The 16,888-nt window shown below is 40.5% G+C and overlaps 1 protein-coding gene across 15 annotated transcripts in view; it reads left to right on the top strand.

Annotated features, from left to right (window-relative positions):
- ELMO1 (engulfment and cell motility 1) overlaps nt 1-16,888 on the top strand; it is a 592,158-nt gene that overhangs the window by 77,487 nt on the left and 497,783 nt on the right. The window lies entirely within an intron of this gene.

The raw sequence follows: 16,888 nt of genomic DNA, 5'->3' as shown, positions 1-16,888 counted from the left end.
AACCCCCCCATTTTGTTACTGTGCTTAAGTTTGGTGTTTCACATAAGTTTTCCGAGTAAATGAAAGCTAAAACTAAATAGTTCAAAATAGATTATAATGAAATGTTAAACCTTTATTAAGTATATGATACAAGCAAATGATGCGTTAGAACATCTATGCATTGTTTAGTGAAGAATTATAAGATGAATATCCATGTACCCATCATGCAGCCTAAGAAATAGAATGCTAGCAGTACTTTTCAAGCATGGATCCCATTCTCTTCCCTAACTCAAGTAAAGATTGTTCTGAATATTTTATTAGTAATCTCTTTGTTTTATTTTAGGGTTACACAAATATAAATAATTTTTTTTTGCAACTTTATAAAAATGGAATGATTCTCTCTGAGTTTTTCAGTGGCTTGTTCAGTATTAACATTGTTTCTGAGATTCAACTATGAGAATGTAGTTCACCCATGTAGATGTAGTTCATTTTTATTCTTCAGAGTATATTCCATTTTATGAATATGGGACAGTTAATTTTTTCTCAGGAGAGATAGACATTTGTTTGTTTCCATTTTCTTGCTATTAGGAGGATGTTGTAAATATTTTTATCCATCTCTCTTAGTGTAGATGAGCAAGAGTTTTTCCAGGATGTATACCCAGGAGAGGAGATTCTGTGTTGAAGGCTACACACACCTAAAATTTTACTGGGCAATGCCAACTTGTTTCCAAAGTAGTTGTGCCAACTTTAATTCTCACCAGGAGTACATGAAAGTTCCTGTCGCTCCACATACTTGCCAAAACTTGGGGGCTGTCAGATTATATACATTTTCTAGCCTTTTGGGTGTAAAATGGTGTCAGCTTGGCGGGGGGGTCTCTGCATTCCTCTGATTACTAATGAGGTTGACCTTCTTTTTACAGGTTTATTGACCTTCTTGTTTTTTCATGAAATGCCTGGATATGCCTTTTGGGTTGCTTGTCCTTTTCATATTGATTCATTGGAGTTCTTTATATATTTTGTGTACTAAATCTTTGTTCGTTATAGATGTCACTGTAGAGGCAGAAATGGGGTGATCCCTTTTCTCCCCATCATAAGAGTCACAGCCCACACCTTTATAACAAAATATAGATCAACAAGAGAAAAACATAATAAATTCATTAATGTACTTAAACACGGGAGCCATACAAAACATATGAAAACTCAAGAAAGAACCAGATGGTTGATGCTTAAATATCCTTTTCACTGGGGAGGAGGAGGTGGAGAGCCGTAAATGAATGGGCCCCAAAAAACACACCAGTGGTTTGTAAATGATTCTCTTTGGACTCTGAATGGGACCTAAGGATAAATAGTAGCTGCAGACAAGTTACAGGAAGGTAAGGGCAGAGCCGTGTTGTGAACAAAGGTCTTATTATGCAGATAACAGTCTTCCAGGTCTTCCCTTGGAATTGTCCTCAGGAGAGCAGAGGCGGAGGCTGACTGGGCATGGTGTCCTGAGCATAGAGACTTCTAGTCTCTCCTCTGGTGGTTAATGTTTCCTGGTTATTTAATGAGATTCCTAGGGAAGGAGTTTTGAGGCAATTGCATTTCTTTTAGAAGTTTTCTCAATCAGATAAGGGAACTTAAAGAGAGAGCCAGTCCTGGTGCTTTGAATAGTAAGGAGGATCAGAAGGAGTAGGGCGAGGTCAGAGGGAGACCTTGAGGCTGCTTCATTAGTTCAGCATGTCAAAGCACCATGTTTCAGGGTGTTTTCTGAGCCCCAACATTGAAGATATCTTCTCTCAATATGTGGTTTCTATTTTTTTATTAAAATTTTTTTGTTATATTTTTTCTTGTCAAACCTTTTAATAAGCAGAAATTCTTAATTATATTGTAGATGGATTGGTCAGTCTCTTTTTTTTTTTTTTTACATTTTGGGCTATATATAGCTTGCTTAAGAAATCCTTCTTACCCGTTGGTTATTAGGATATTCTTGTATCCTAAGATTTTCTGAGATGTCTGTTTTTCTTTTTCATTCAAATAGTTAATCTCTGGAATTGTTTTGTTTAATGTGGATTGTAAAGTAGAGGCTGATTTCATTTTGCCCCCTACATTGTCCCAATGCCACTTATTAAATACAGGTTGAGTATCCCTAATCTGAAAATCCAAAATTTGAAATGCTTCAAGATGCAAAGCTTTTTGAGTGCCGACATGACACTCAAAGGAAACGCTCATGGAGGCATTTCAGATTTCAGATTTTTGGATTAGGGATGCTCAGCCAGTAGGTATAATGCAAATACTACAAAACCTGAAAGAATCTGAAATCTGAAACACTTCTGGTCCCAAGTATTTCAGATGAGGGATTTTCATCCCTTCCATCTCCCCCAGCCACTGGTCTGCACTGTCACTTTTGGCACATATCAAGCTTCCATATGGGTGAAAGTCCTCCAGACTATAAATGTTACATAACCTTGTTGACATCTTTATAATATTGGGCTCTCTTAATCTTAAACTTTATATGTTTATCCATTTATTTTGGTGTTCTTTAATATTTTTCAATAACTTTTATTGCTTTATACAGAAATATCTTGTAAAATGCCAAGAGGGAAAGCTTCTTCCTTCATCTCCTGAAGGTTTGCTGAAAATATACTGACAAAAGGCCAATGAAAAGGAGAGAAAGTCATACAATGTATTTAATGTGCACAATGCAGGGGATCACATGAGAATGATTTACCAATAGCCCAATGTAGTCCAGATGCTTATATACCCTTCTATATGTGGGAGAGAGGAGATAGAGAATGTGCAAATAAGTAACAAAGTTCCCCTGAGCTCTGAGGGAGGTGTCAGGAAGGTGAGGGATGGAACTTCACTGTGAGCAAAGGTCATCTTATGTAGATAAAGCCTCCCAGGTAATCTATGAGAGTTGCCCTTAGGAGAATAGATGAAAAGCCTGTCCAGATGTGGTGATCTTCTTTTCCTGGGTGGTTGATCTTTTTGGGCTATTTGATGAGATTCCTAGGGAGTGGGGTCTTAAGAAATTCCAAAGACAGTCCCTCCCGGTTCTTTGGGAAAGAAGATCAGAGACAGGGAGGTGGAAGCAGGTCAGAGAGAAACCTTGGTTCTGAGGCTTATTTCTGAGGCTTTTCACTTTTCAAAGCACTTAGCATGCCAAAGCTCCGTATTGTGATGAATCATTTTCTGCACTCCAACACTATCTTCTTGTTTTATTATTATCATGAAATGTATATTTAAGACATAGTTCTTTCTGATGCTTTGTTCCTGGTGTATAGAAATGCTAATCACTTTAATATATTGATTTATACTCAGAAACCTTGATAAAGCTTATTAATCCTAATAGTTTCTGATAGACAATAATATCATCTGAATAATGAAAAATTTGCCACCCCCATTCTTAAAATGTTTAGAATGAGATTTCCAGTACAATATTGAATAGAGGCAGTGATATTTGACTTCCTCGCCTTGTTTTTGATTTTAAAGGAAAAGTTTGATGGCTCACAGTTGAGCATGATGATTGCTATAGATTTTCTGTAGATATCCTTTAGGAAGGAAGCTTTCTGCCATTCCTAATTTGCCTACTTTCCTAAGATGCTTTAAAAAATTATGATTGACTTGTGTATTGGTCCTGTTTGGCGATAGCAGAAAGGAGTTACATTTATTATCCGTGATTGTTTTTGATGTCTGCCATGGATATTAGTGGGGAGGGAAAGATAGGAGGAGGTAATATATGCTTATTATATACTTATTTTCTGATTGCTTTATATGCTATAAAATAATTTCATGCAAATTACCTCATTTGGGTTATTGTTTCCAATGTCTTTTGTTTGTTTGTTTGTTTGTTTCTGGTAGGGACTTAGAGGATTCTGATTCCATAACTCTGGCTGGTCTTATGCCCACCAGTTTTTCCTACCACATACGGGTGATATTCAATTTGCACTATGCTTAATTAACCTATTCTTTCTTCCTTAGTCTTCTCTAGTCTTCCATGTCACACACTTAGTGAATTGCACCTGTAGCCTGTTATTTTTCACTGTACTCCTGAAGAATTTTCTTAAAGTATCTAAGAAATCAGTGGTGCCCTTCTATTCTGATCCTTTTCTTCCTTCATTCACTTATTCACTTGCCAGATATTCATTGATAGCATACTATGTGACCACAGGTAAAACGGTGAAGAAAACATCCCTGCCCTCATACAGTTTACACTCCAGAGTGGAATTAGGAAAATAAACACATAGACCGGTGTGTAACATTGCAAGGTAGTGATGCGGTGAGTAAAGGAGTGAGTGGGAGAGAGAAAGAGAGGGAGGGATTACTGGGAATGTGTGTGTGCCAATTTTACTGGCATTAGGTTACCTAGGAAAGGCTTCCCTGAGGAGATGACCTTTGGTCTGAGTCCCAAATACAGTGAGAAAGCCAGCTGCGGGAAGTTCAGGAACAGCAGATGAATGACAGTGTGGTGCGTCTGGGGAACTTGAAGAAGTCAGGTGTGGTCACCAGAGAGCGAGCCAGGAGAAACTGGTAGGGGACAGAGAAAGAGACAGAGGCCAGGAAATGCTGGGCTTGCAAGATCCTCATTAGAGAGATTTTGCTTTTATTGATGTGATGAAACTATGTAAGTATATTTTAGTAGCACATAATATCTTTGTTTACTTTCTCAAAGAATTCATCAGTCTGTTATCTGATTTCTGGGAATAAGAATGCATCCTGGGCTTCGCTCTTGTCTCAGAATCTCCAAACTCAGTGATTGATGGGAAGAAGCTTCTTGTTAATATTTTTGAAATGAATAAAGAATCTCTCTTTCTCCATTAGAGGAGTTTGGAGAATGCTATTGCTGAAGTTGGCCTGGCTTACTGCACCATGTTGGGAGGTGATGCTACAGGGGGGAGATTACAGAGGAATAAGCCAGCATTGAGTTTCCTCTGTGGTAGAGGCTCATTGTGTGAAGACGGGAGATTCTCAGTCTGACTTCCTTCTCCAGGTAGAAACATCTAACTTAACCAAGTGTAAATGATTCATGTGTGACTCCATAACTTTGTCTTGCTTGTGCTCCTGTTCTAAACTCTAGGTGTTGGGAGATTGGAATGGATCTCATTTTGAACTGGATCTTAACTTCTTTGCTTCAATCCCCTGTTGATAAAATGAGATTATACAGCAATATTTGCTGACCTTCCTCACAGAGACCCTACGTGTGATGAAGTGATTTAAATGTTGAAAGGGTGGTTTGTTTTCTTAATATATGAGAAATAGTTAATGCTAAAGTCTGATATAAAACAATTATTAATAATAATTTTTATTTTTACTTTATGTAATGTAATTTAACTCTGAAGAAAAAAATGCTGGATATTCTTTTGAGACCACCAAAAGGATATGGAGATAGTTTCTTCCTTTGTCTTGTAGAAGAATAAATGCTATAGAAATCGAGGAGCAAAAATCAGGGCATTCTTTCTGAATTTTCTTTCTCATCTTTTAGCCCCTTTGAATATGGTGTGATTTTAGAAACAACTTAGAATTTAGAAACAACTTCTAGGTCATTTTAATAAACTTGGGAACCTCCTTGGTGGAGAGGTCCCTGTAAGTGGTTAATGGAAGTGAAATCTTATCTTGGGCATTCATCTATCAGATATTTTCTTATTAATGTAGTGGCTGTACTCTTTAGTAGGTTCTACAATACATATTAGCCATTTTACATTTTCTTACTTGTGAAGCTTAAAAACACTGCACACATTTGATACTACGACAGTACAGGAGGGACAATGGCGCTTATGATAACACTTTACTATGTCTCTGCCTCGAAAAAGTAAGTAGTGAGTTGGAATAATTGTTTAAGTGACTGAAAGAAAGGAACCTACTATTCAGGAAAGAAAACTTTTCAGATTGTCTGCGTTGATTAATGCATTGGTTAGTTCTTCAACTCCCCACTTTACCTCAGAAGCCACATTTTTTCCTGTGTTGTCTTCACCCTGGGTTTGAACTTCTATGATGGCTGAAATCAAAGTTTTGGTCATAAGAAAGAATGACTGAGATGAGTAGTTGGTGTCTGAGAGCTGGTGCTTTGCCCATGTTGGGTAGAAGAAGGCTTCTCTTCTGCTTTTTCCAGCGGGAGAGCTTCTTCAGGTCCACTGTTGAGCAGGTGTCCTGCTACCCGTTCTGTTCTGCAGTGACTTTGGTGTTGGTCCACACCAACTAGAGGGAGCTTGGGTACAGCGTTGACTCTGTGGAGCTCGGAAGCTCCTGGGTCCACTCTTATCTTGCCCATACTTCAGTAGGATCCCCTGCAGCCAGCCTGGGAATTGATCAGTGCTCAGCAAAACAACCTCTTTTATTTTCCAGTGTCCTTTTGAAAGACCCTTCACTCTGTGAAGTTTCACAGCCTTTGATTACTGCAAGAATTTAGGACATCATAGAATTTAAAACACAAAGTGGAAATGTGGCCTGGTGTTAGAAGTTATTTCCGTAAGAGGGAATGGCTGTGTTTTCCATTCGGTGGGAATGGACAGGAAAACTGCTGTTGCATTTCCATTCTCCGCAGTCTCAGATGGAAACGTGTGGGGGTGAGGAGCTTTCTGTTTGATAAAAGCTAAAAAGCCCACTCGCATTTCTAACCTTTCAAGTTATGACGGTCATTCACGACTGTCAAATATAATGGCATTTTGGACATCATCCAGGAATCGTTAACAGGTTCCAAGTGCCTTGGCACAAAGAGTTTACAAAAACATTCTGAGCTTTGTTAAGAAGACACTTCGGACCCACCTTCAATAGGATTCACTTTTTGTGTTATCTTTCTATCAATGGTAATAGAAAAGCCAATATCCTTAGTTGTCTGGTACCTGAAAAACAGGATATTTCCACAAAAGCACTTGAGTTTGCTCTCCTTCCTCAAGCAAAACTTGCCAAATTTTAAAATGGTGAAATGAGAAGAAGAAGAAATTTGGTTTTGAGTTGAATTTTCCCTATGTTAATTACAGAAGGTAAGTATTCTGAAAAAAAAAAATTAAGCCAGCATTAAAGCATTAAAGCATGCCTTCTAGAGCCTACAAGTTATTTTCCTATGTGTTAAAGGTTTTGAAAACAAGGGAAGAAGTCTCTTTCTCCCATTGGATGAACATTTAGGTATTTAGGTGAAAGCAAAAATGATCAAGTGTGAATAAAACTCTTCAGGAGATCTCTAGTTTAAGAATAAATATGTTTCAATATTCTTGCTTGTTTTCTGAAACTGGGAACGATTTTAGTCATAGATTTAACATCATATTTGGCAGAATACATATTTGGCAGAATACACTCAACCATGGGAGGGTCCCCTGTGTCTCTCTGGAGTCTCATTTTATATTAATAAAGGCATAGATGAAAACTGCTTAGAGTCTTTGGTTCTGAGGGAAACACTGATTGAGGATTGAAGTTTGGCCTGCTGAGAGCATGGTCAGCCTTTGCCCGTATATTGGCCCAGGTATGGGGTATGGTGTTGGGGGTATTGTCTGACTTCTGTGGGGAGAGGACTCCTTTATGTCAGAGAGGCCTAAGGCCCTGGCAGAGTGTTAGTCAGAATTGAACTGAGAGAGGGATTCCTGAGGGATTTGCATTAGTCAAATGAAGAAGCATGGGTGAGAGTGAGTGGTGGTGGCTGTGGGGGGTTAGAGTCCTTCTAGGCCTAGGGTGTGATTTTCTACTGAACTCTTCCCTGGCTTCTTTGGTTTTCTAGTCACTTGGTTTAATTTTTCTACCCTGATTCCTAAGCCCTGGAGGTGTCTTCCTTCTCTTTCAACTTCTACCAATGTTTAGATCTTGTGGTCACGTGATTTCTGAGAATTTAACTTCATAGCTTATCCTCTTGTCTTCTGACTCAAAGGCAAGCACATTCAAGATTTATTTTTCCCCTTCTAGCAAAAAATGAAAGGGGAGAAGTGAAAGGAGGTAGGTGTGCTTTAGAGTGATTTCAAGTAGCTGGGCGTAGAAAGGGAAAATGGAGAGGAAGAGAGACTACATTCCATTGTAGGAGCTTGGCATGTTTGGGCAACTGAGAGAGGGCTGGAGCCACTGACGTGGGATGGGGATAGGAGAGAGGAATGAGGTGAGGGAGAGAGAGATGGATGTATGCACGGGATGAGGTCTGGACAGGTGGGCCCTGGTTAGATCACACAGGCCTTTGTGGGCCATGTTAAAGACTTTGGATTTGAGCTTGAGAGCAGTGGGGAGCCATTGAAGGGATTTAAACAGAGGAGGTGTTTGAAAGTCTTTGTGGTTTCGACTTTGGTGGCTATGTAGAGAATAGATCTAAGGGCTCTTGCAAGAGCCCAGGTGGGAAATGTTGGTTTGGCCTAGGGAATGTTTGTGAGGGTTGAGTTGGATTGGTGGTGGCCTGGACATGGAGGGGAGGGAGAAGGAGTGTGAAGGACTCCTTGGTCTGGCACAAGCATCTGAAGTTATCAGAGGGCCCTGAAGTTGTCAGAGGGCCCCGAAGTCATCAGAGGAGGCTAGTTCATGCTCTGACAACAGCATCTTCAACATTTCAGGTTACTGCAACAGAGTTTGCAGTCTTGCAAAATCTGCTCTAAGTCCAAGTGACCCTCCAGGGCAGCTGTCCTCAAACTCAATGGTTTCGTCTGCCTTCCATATCAGTACACGTTCTACCAAATTCACTGTGGCAAGGGAAGAGAGAACCTGGCTCTCCAGTGCCTCTGTCACTTCCACTCACATGTCTTTAGCCACAAGAGTCATATATATGGCTGTGGCCTTATCCTGGAAGGGGGCTAGAAGTGCAGTCCCCTGGAGTGCTCAGAAGAGGGGAAGCAGGAAATCTGGTGTAAAGGTGTACCACAAAGCCATTTTCTAATGTGAGGAATCTGAAGGAAAAATAGCTTCTGGAGGAAAGAGTTCAGTTTTTGATATATTAAATTTGAGATGCTTGTGAGATACCTAAGTAGCTATGTCAAGTAGGCAGTTGGCTATTTGAGGGAGGGAGGGAAGAAGGAAGGAAGGAATGAAGGAAGGTTGGTTGGCTTGGGTTCAGGATATACATTTAAAATGTACCTGTGGGATTGGATGAGACTACCTAGAGGTGATGCCTGGAGAAAGACAAGGACTCAGAAATGAGCCCTGTATTAGTTAGTCTAGGCTAAACTCTGTTGTGGGTCCAAGCAATCTTAAAAGTGCTAGTGGCTTATCACAGGCTTACCCATGCCAGATGTCCACTGGGGGACGGTGGGTAGCCCTGTCATATTATAACTGTACCATCTGAGCAGAAACTTTGTGTTTTGTGTTCAATGTCTTGTGCTCAATACCTAGAAGCATACCTGGCGGGAGGTAGTACCTGGCAATACCTGGCACAAGGATGTAACGGAGAAATTATATATATATATATCATATACATTTCTATTGAGGTACAATAAAATCAATTTTCATTTAGTGATATTGACCAGTGTATGTAGTCATGTAACCATCACAACACAGTCAAGAAACAGACCATTTTAAAGCTTTATTTTATTTTTTATTTTCTTCATGCTACCTCGTATAAGAGAAATAGATCAGTTTCATCACCCTAAAAAGTTCCCTTGTGCCCCCTTGCAGACTGTGCTTCCACCTCACCCCTGGTAACCACTGATAGGCTTTCTTTTTGTGTGTGTGACTGGGTCTCTGTCTCCCAGGCTGGAGTGTGGTGGTGCAACCTCTGCTCACTGCAACCTCCACCTCCTGGGCTCAAGAGATCCTTCCACCTCAGCCTCCCAAGTAGGTGGGACCTACAGGTGTGTGCTACCACGCCTGGTTAATTTTTTTGTATTTTTTATAGAAACAGGGTTTCCCTGTGTTGCCCAGGCTGGTCTCGAACTCCTGAGCTCAAGCCATCCGCCGGCCTTGGCCTCCCAAAGTGCTGGGATTACGGGCTTGAGCCACTGTGCCTGGATGATATGCTATCAATATAATTTTGCCTTTTCTAGAATTTTCTAGAAATGGAATCATATAGTATGTTGTCTTTTATAACTGACTTCTTTTATTTAGCGTAGAGATTGGTATACATTTTCTGCAAAGACTCAGATAGTAAATATTTTAGGCTTACAGGCGGGATGGTCTTTGTAGGATCTACCTACTCAGCTCTGCTGTTGGTAGTATGAAATGTGTACTGAATGGGTGTAGCTTTGTTCCAATAAAACTTTGATTACAAAAATAGGGAGAGGGCCGGATTTGGCCCATAAGCTAGAGTGTGCCAATATCTGATGCAGCATAATTCACTCCGGATTTACTTCTATTGTTACATGTATCAGCAGTTTATTCTTTTTTATTGCTGAGTAGTCTTCCATTGTATGGATGACGTTTTGTTTATTCATCGATTGATGGACATTTGAGTTGTTTTGAGCTTTTGGCTTTTATGAATAAAGTTGTTATGAACATTCATACACCTATCTTTGTTTTCATTTCTCTTAGGTAAATCCCTAAGAGTAGAATTGCTGTGTCATATGATAAATATGTACTTAATATTTTTAAAAATGTACCAAACTGTTTTTCAAAGTCTTACTATTTATCAGCAATGTGTGAGAATTCTAGTTGTTCTAAGCTTTTATCATCATAATGAGTGTGTACTGAAGTAAATACTTATTAATATTCAAATGTCAATGGATGTAAATGAATCATTGAAAATATGTTGTGAGTATTGTCCAGTGTCACTCATATTTTAATGTGAATTTTTTACATGACTCTTATTCTATCTCATAGTTTTGCCATATATTATTAAACTATTTTCTATTCTTTAATCTTAAGGTTTTTATAAAATTTTCCTGAGAACAATGTAGACACCACCTTTGTAGATGGCAGTTAATTCAGTGTTAGACTTACTGATAAGGGGGCAGAGCGCAATTTCTCTTTACACTTTGCAGTTACTGAAAACCACACAGGCCTTACTACTCAGTTGGGCTGAATATTGGGTTGAAATCTTTGAAATGTGAGAAGCCTAATTTAATCTCACCTCTGAATAGGCAGCCACTTTAGCTCTTCCTGGGTGTACCGAGGACTACCCACAGGCAGATTCTGGATTTTTCTCCAAATAGTTATGTATCTGTTGGACCCCTAGAGTTTTGTCTTTTAAGTGTGTGGCTGAACTAATTTTTACCTGGAAAAACTTTATGTAGATGTTTGAAATGTCGACCTTGGTGTTGTTTTTTTTTTTTTAATTTCAGTTAAGTTTCATAAACTTTCACTTTAAGCCATGTAACTTCCCAGTGAACTCTCTTGCACCTGAGTGAATTGATTTGCTATTTAGGTTCTTTGCCATAATAAGCTCATTAAATGCTGGGGCCTGTTACCAAAAAGTGATTCTTTCAGTTTTGAGTACTTATTCTGAGGCTGTACTCTGACAGAGCAAGATGTCAATTAAGATTATTCCTTGTTAGTGGAAATAAAATCACCTTATCTGCTTATAAAAGAATCTCTCTGTTCTTTCTCTAAGGGGAGGGAGAGTATATTCAACTCACACAAAGTTTATCCATTCATGAAGTGAAAAGGTAAAAGCTTAGAAGTCATGAAAAGATCCCCGTTTTACCAGACCGGAAATTATGATCCGAGCCAGGGGCATTTTTCCGCAGAGCTGACTCTCAGAGGTAGTATCAAGTTGCAGCTTCTATCACAGCATCAAAAATGGAGTCTTTGTGGAGCTTGAAAATCTCAGGCCATAACTGATTCCTGTCCACAGAGTCAAAGTCAGAAGCAAGTTCACCGTGTCGCAGTCAGTATTACACGAGTACAAAGTGAAAAGGTGTGACCGTGATCAATAATGGAAAAGTGCATAAAGCCTTTTTCTTCCCTGTGAACCAGCCTGGATTTGGCTTTCACAGTCAGGGATAATGTGCCAGGCTCTTACTTGGTGCCGGGCACTGTTCTAAGCCTTGTGCATATTAAGGTCCAAGGAAGTTTAGGGTAATGGTTCAGAACACTGCCTTCGGATGGGCTAGATTGCTGACTAGCCAAATAAGTGACCAGTTTCCTCAGTGACTCCATCTACCCATGTTTAGGGTGGGGATTATGATAGCGCCTTTGTCACGGGGCTGTTGTGAGGACTGAATGTGTTAATCTATGTACACTCTTTAATAGGGTACCTGGCACAGGGTAAGTTATATAGGTGTGTTGGCTATTACTGTCATTTTAGTACTCATCCTAAGAAATTGTTGACATAGGTACTGTGGTTTGCTCCATTTTACAGATGAGTAAACTGTGGCACAGAGAGGAATTTTCCCAAAGCCACAAGGCTAGCAGGTAGTGAAACCAGGATTAGAATACAGACAGTCAGAGTCCAATCAGTGGTTGTTAACTGCTGTACTCTGCTGCCTTCCTGCTTATTAGGAGAAAATGGCTGTGCATTTTTAGATGTAATCTGCAGTAAAGCAGATAGTCCTGCAAGGAAGGAGTAGGAAGGCTGTATTTGGCACTGATGGCTTGGACTTTACCACTGGTTCCTCCAGATGAGTCTCTACACCCATTGCGTTGATACTGGTCAACAAATTGGTGGAGAGTCCATCTTCTATTTGGAGTAGTCCTATCCCAGTAAATGACATCACCACCTATTCTGTTATATAAGCCATAATCCTGGGTCGTCAATGACTCCAGCTTCTCCCTCTTTGTCTATTATCAATTGTTTTGATTTTTTAAATAGCTTATAAATCCATCACCTTTTCTGTCTCCACGACCACTCCAGCCCAAGTCACTGCCATCAGTCACTTTCTTACCAACCTACCCCGTCATCCTTGCCCCATGCCAGTCTGTTCTTCATGTAGGCAAAGGTAAAATGCAAATCTGGTCAGCTTGTGCCCGGGCTTAACACATTACCTGCTTTTACATTCCAGTCCAAGTCTGTCTGCCTCCAAAGCCTGTTCTCTTTTTTTTCCCCATCTTTCCTCTATAAAGTTTGTAGGAGTTTCAAATCAAGGCCGAGAAAAGTAAGATTTGAAAGGCTGAGAAAAGTAAGATTTTTAGGTGTCCAGTGGAATCTGGTTTTCTTTGACCTTTCTCATCAAATTCACACCTCAGATAACTAGGCCCCAGAATCTGTACCCATTACCAGATCTGTCAGCAGAACTCAAGTGTTCCACATGGGTTTACAATATCTGGTATTTTTCTGGGCAATAAGATGCAAGATGGCCTTCTCTAATTTTTTTCACAATTGCCTTCATCAGTCTAGCTAGGTGTTTGTGTGTCTGTGTTTGTGTACTTGTTTTTATTGTCATTAGTTTGGTTTTGGCACAATAGAGTCCTTGTCAAAGCGGATATTAGCAGGTTGAGTTTCAAGTTTGCTAGAACTGAATGCAGATACAAAGCATTTGAAATTATCAGCATACTGTTAATGGAGGCTAGAGGAGAAATCAAAGTAAATTTTCAGAAGTATGAAATCAGCAAACTGCCAACACAGGGTTGGAAGTTTCTCTATTTTCCTCTTACCAGCTTTTAATCTGATCATTTCCCAGGGAGTGCAGACAGGCTGTGGGGAAGCTCTCTGCCCATGCTAACTTGAGGGGAAAATGAGCATTAAAAAAACAATTCATTCAGAATGTTATCCCTGGGATACCAGTGAGCAGATCAGCAACCCTAGGATGTAATCAATAATACTGGCTTTCAGAATAGAACCACAGACCACTTTCCCCCCAAATATGCACCACAGACTGCCATTCAGCACCTCAGATCTTATTTATCTATGCATTTGAGCAGGAACAAGTCTTTTTGTTCTTAAGCATGGCCCACTGGCTCCACTGTCATCTTGATGTTTGTGTGAAAAGCTCTCACAGTATGGCCGTATGGCCATGCTGATAGCATGTACCCTGACTGTGTTTTATCTTAAACCAAACTGCAGCAAACTTGTGAGGCAGCTCAGATAAAAACTAGAAGGAAGAGATTTGTATCATAAAATCCAGGGAGTTTTGGCAGAGCCTCCTAAGGTGAAAGAGATGAGAAGGAAAAAATCTATAGGTTTGTTTGTCTTACTAGTGAGGGTAGGGTTGTGGCTAATAACTAGAGAGATAAAATATCTACAGCACTGAAAATGGGGGAAATTTGTTTTTTAACTGCATCTTTCCTGAGAAACATTCTGAGGTTCTGCTGTTTAGAGCCATGATAAGACAACCCTAGGAATGAAGCTGAGTAATCATTATGTCTTAGTCTCCACTAAAACCACAGCTTCTGGGGGGCAGCTGGGCTGAGGTCTCACCAGCAAAGCTCATTAGGCCCCAGGTGGATTATGCCTACTATAGCAGGGAAGGGTGTGATACCTGTGTCCAACCATGATATGGGCCACTGTTGACACTCCTGAAACCAAAGACAGGTTAGCAAGCGAAAAGCATAACACATTTATTTAATGAAAGTTTTATATAACATGGGAGCCTTTAGAAATGAAGACCAAAAGCCCCAGAAATGAAGACCCAAAGCCCCAGAAACAAAGACCCAAAGCCCCATAACTATTCTTACGCTTAGGCTTGATAAAGAATGGACAGCCATATAGAACTATGATTGGACAAAGGGTGTGACCTAATGGCAGTTTGACCGAGGAGGAACCTCAGCAAGGGCTGTTGGTTCAGATTCTTATTGGTCTGTCTGTGTAGCATTTCTTCCTCCTGGGTATAGGGCAGGACTCCTCTGGAAAGAGGGTCTTTGGGGAGAAGGAAGAAGGAAGAGAGTGACCTTCCTAGGTTTCATGGTTTACTTTGGTGGAGATAGGTTCTAGTTTCTATGACCCACTTTGTGGAAGAGGATTTTTTTTTTGTATTTATTATGCTTTTATTAAGAAATGCTTAAAGGATTTTGTGAATTTGTCTTCCTATCCATTGATCATTTTTCTTTTCTTTTTTTTTTTAATTATACTTTAAGGTCTGGGATACATGTGCAGAATCTGCAGGTTTGTTACACAGGTATACACATGCCATGGTGGTTTGTTGCTCCCATCAACCTGTCATCTATATTAGGTATTTCTCCTAATTCCATCCCTCCCCTATCACACGGGCCCCGGTGTGTGATGTTCCCCTCCCTGTGTCCATGTGTTCTCATTGTTCAACTCCCACTTATGAGTGAGAACATGGGGTGTTTGGTTTTCTGTTCCTGTGTTAGTTTGCTGAGAATAATGGTTTCCAGCTTCATCCATGTCCCTGCAAAGGACATGAACTCATTCTTTGGAGAAATAGGAATGCTTTTACACTGTTGGTGGGAGTGTAAATTAGTTCAATCACTGTGGAAGACAGTATGGTGATTTGTCAAGGATCTGGAGCCAGAAATATCATTTGACCCAGCGATCCCATTACTGAGTATATACCCAAAGGACTATAAATCAATCTACTATAAAGACACATGCACATGTATGTTTATTGTAGCACTATTCACAATAACAAAGACTTGGAACCAACCCAAATGCCCATCAATGATAGACTAGATAAAGAAAATGTGGCACATAGACACCATGGAGTTTTGTTTTTTATGAGTTGCTTCAGTGGGGAAAGAGAGATGGGAGAAAGGAGAGCAGTAGAGGTCAGAGAGACCTTGGTTCTGAGACCTTCCAGTCTTCTTTAGTTCAGAGTACTCAGCATGCCAAAGCTCCATACTTTGGGGTATTGATTGTTTTCTAAGCCCCAACACTACCCTCTGTCTATTTGCTGGGAGGATCAGACAGAAAAGGACAGATGTCACTCTGCAAGGCTGGAAGAACATACAGTTGGTGAAGATGTGCAGTAATAGTGGGGCAGATCCCCCTCTATGCAGAAGCTCCCCTGTGGGCCTTCTTAAAGCACTCAGCCACCTCGTAACTCAAGATGACATCCATTTCTCCTTGTGGAGAAAGGATTTAGAACAAGTTGAGTCCCGGTCACCTTTGTGTTCTCAGAGAACTTTCCTGGAGGACTAGACCTGTGGTCAGGAGGGAAAATGGTTCTCTTATTTTCCATCAGGGCATCTGCTCAGGCAATTCTCTGTGACTTCCTGCCTTTGCAAATGTAGGTCAATCCTTCCAGAATCTTACCCTAACTTTCCCCCCTCCGATTTCTGTCAACACAATCATTCACCTAGAATCTTTTCTACGCCCTCAAAACTTCAAATCTAAAAACTCCCTGAACTTAAAGCAAAGTTATTATTTCCTTTCTAGTGCCATAGCTCTTTGTCCAATTCGGTTATGATGCTTACAGCAAAAGGAATTCTCATGCAGTGTGGCTTCTGTGTGTTTCATGAGACTGGACTACAGATGTGTTTCCTCAGTTTCATTTATCCAGCTACCCCATGTCTGGCAAATGATAATACCAGGTCAGGCACTACTGTAATTGCTTTATAGATATTTTATCTTCATAATAATCCCATGAGAAAGGTACCTCTGTCATTCCAGTTTCACAGATGAGGATACTGAGGGTCACATGTTGTGTTATTTGTCCAGAGTCACAGCGTTTTCAATGTGGGTGAACCAGGATTAACACCCAGGCCAACAACTGACCCCAGAGCCCTCATAAAAGTCTGTGCTCCTCTGGGAATAAGGACGTCAGGCCAGGAGAAAGAGCCTAATGGTATTCTGTGAGAGGCGGCTATGCGGCATTGCATTATGCATCAGAATGACTAATTCTGTGCACGAGGGTTGTCAGGTGAAACCCAGTGGAGGCACAGCCCAGAGTTCTGCAGGGGCCTTCGCTGGTAATCTGATGCAATCAAATGTTCTAGGGGTGGTAGTTAGAGCTCTGCTGTTGCTGGAGAGAGGCCCGAGAAAGAAGTTTCACATATTGTTTTTTGATCAGCAGGTTTGGAAACTTTGAATGTTTGGCTCACAGGATGGTGGAAATGCTCCAGCACTTCCTGTGGCTTCGAGTCTGGGTTCTGTGATAGGGAACTGGGCTCGAGCCTTGCCTCCTCCACTGGGGACTGTCTGCACACATCACCGAGTGACAGGCTAGCTGGGAGGAAGGGAGCAGCCACTGGCATTACA

The sequence above is a fragment of the Gorilla gorilla genome, chromosome 6 (assembly GCF_029281585.2).
Source record: "Gorilla gorilla gorilla isolate KB3781 chromosome 6, NHGRI_mGorGor1-v2.1_pri, whole genome shotgun sequence".
NCBI classification, from domain to species: Eukaryota; Metazoa; Chordata; class Mammalia; order Primates; family Hominidae; genus Gorilla; species Gorilla gorilla.
This window is presented reverse-complemented; position numbering and strand designations above follow the sequence as displayed.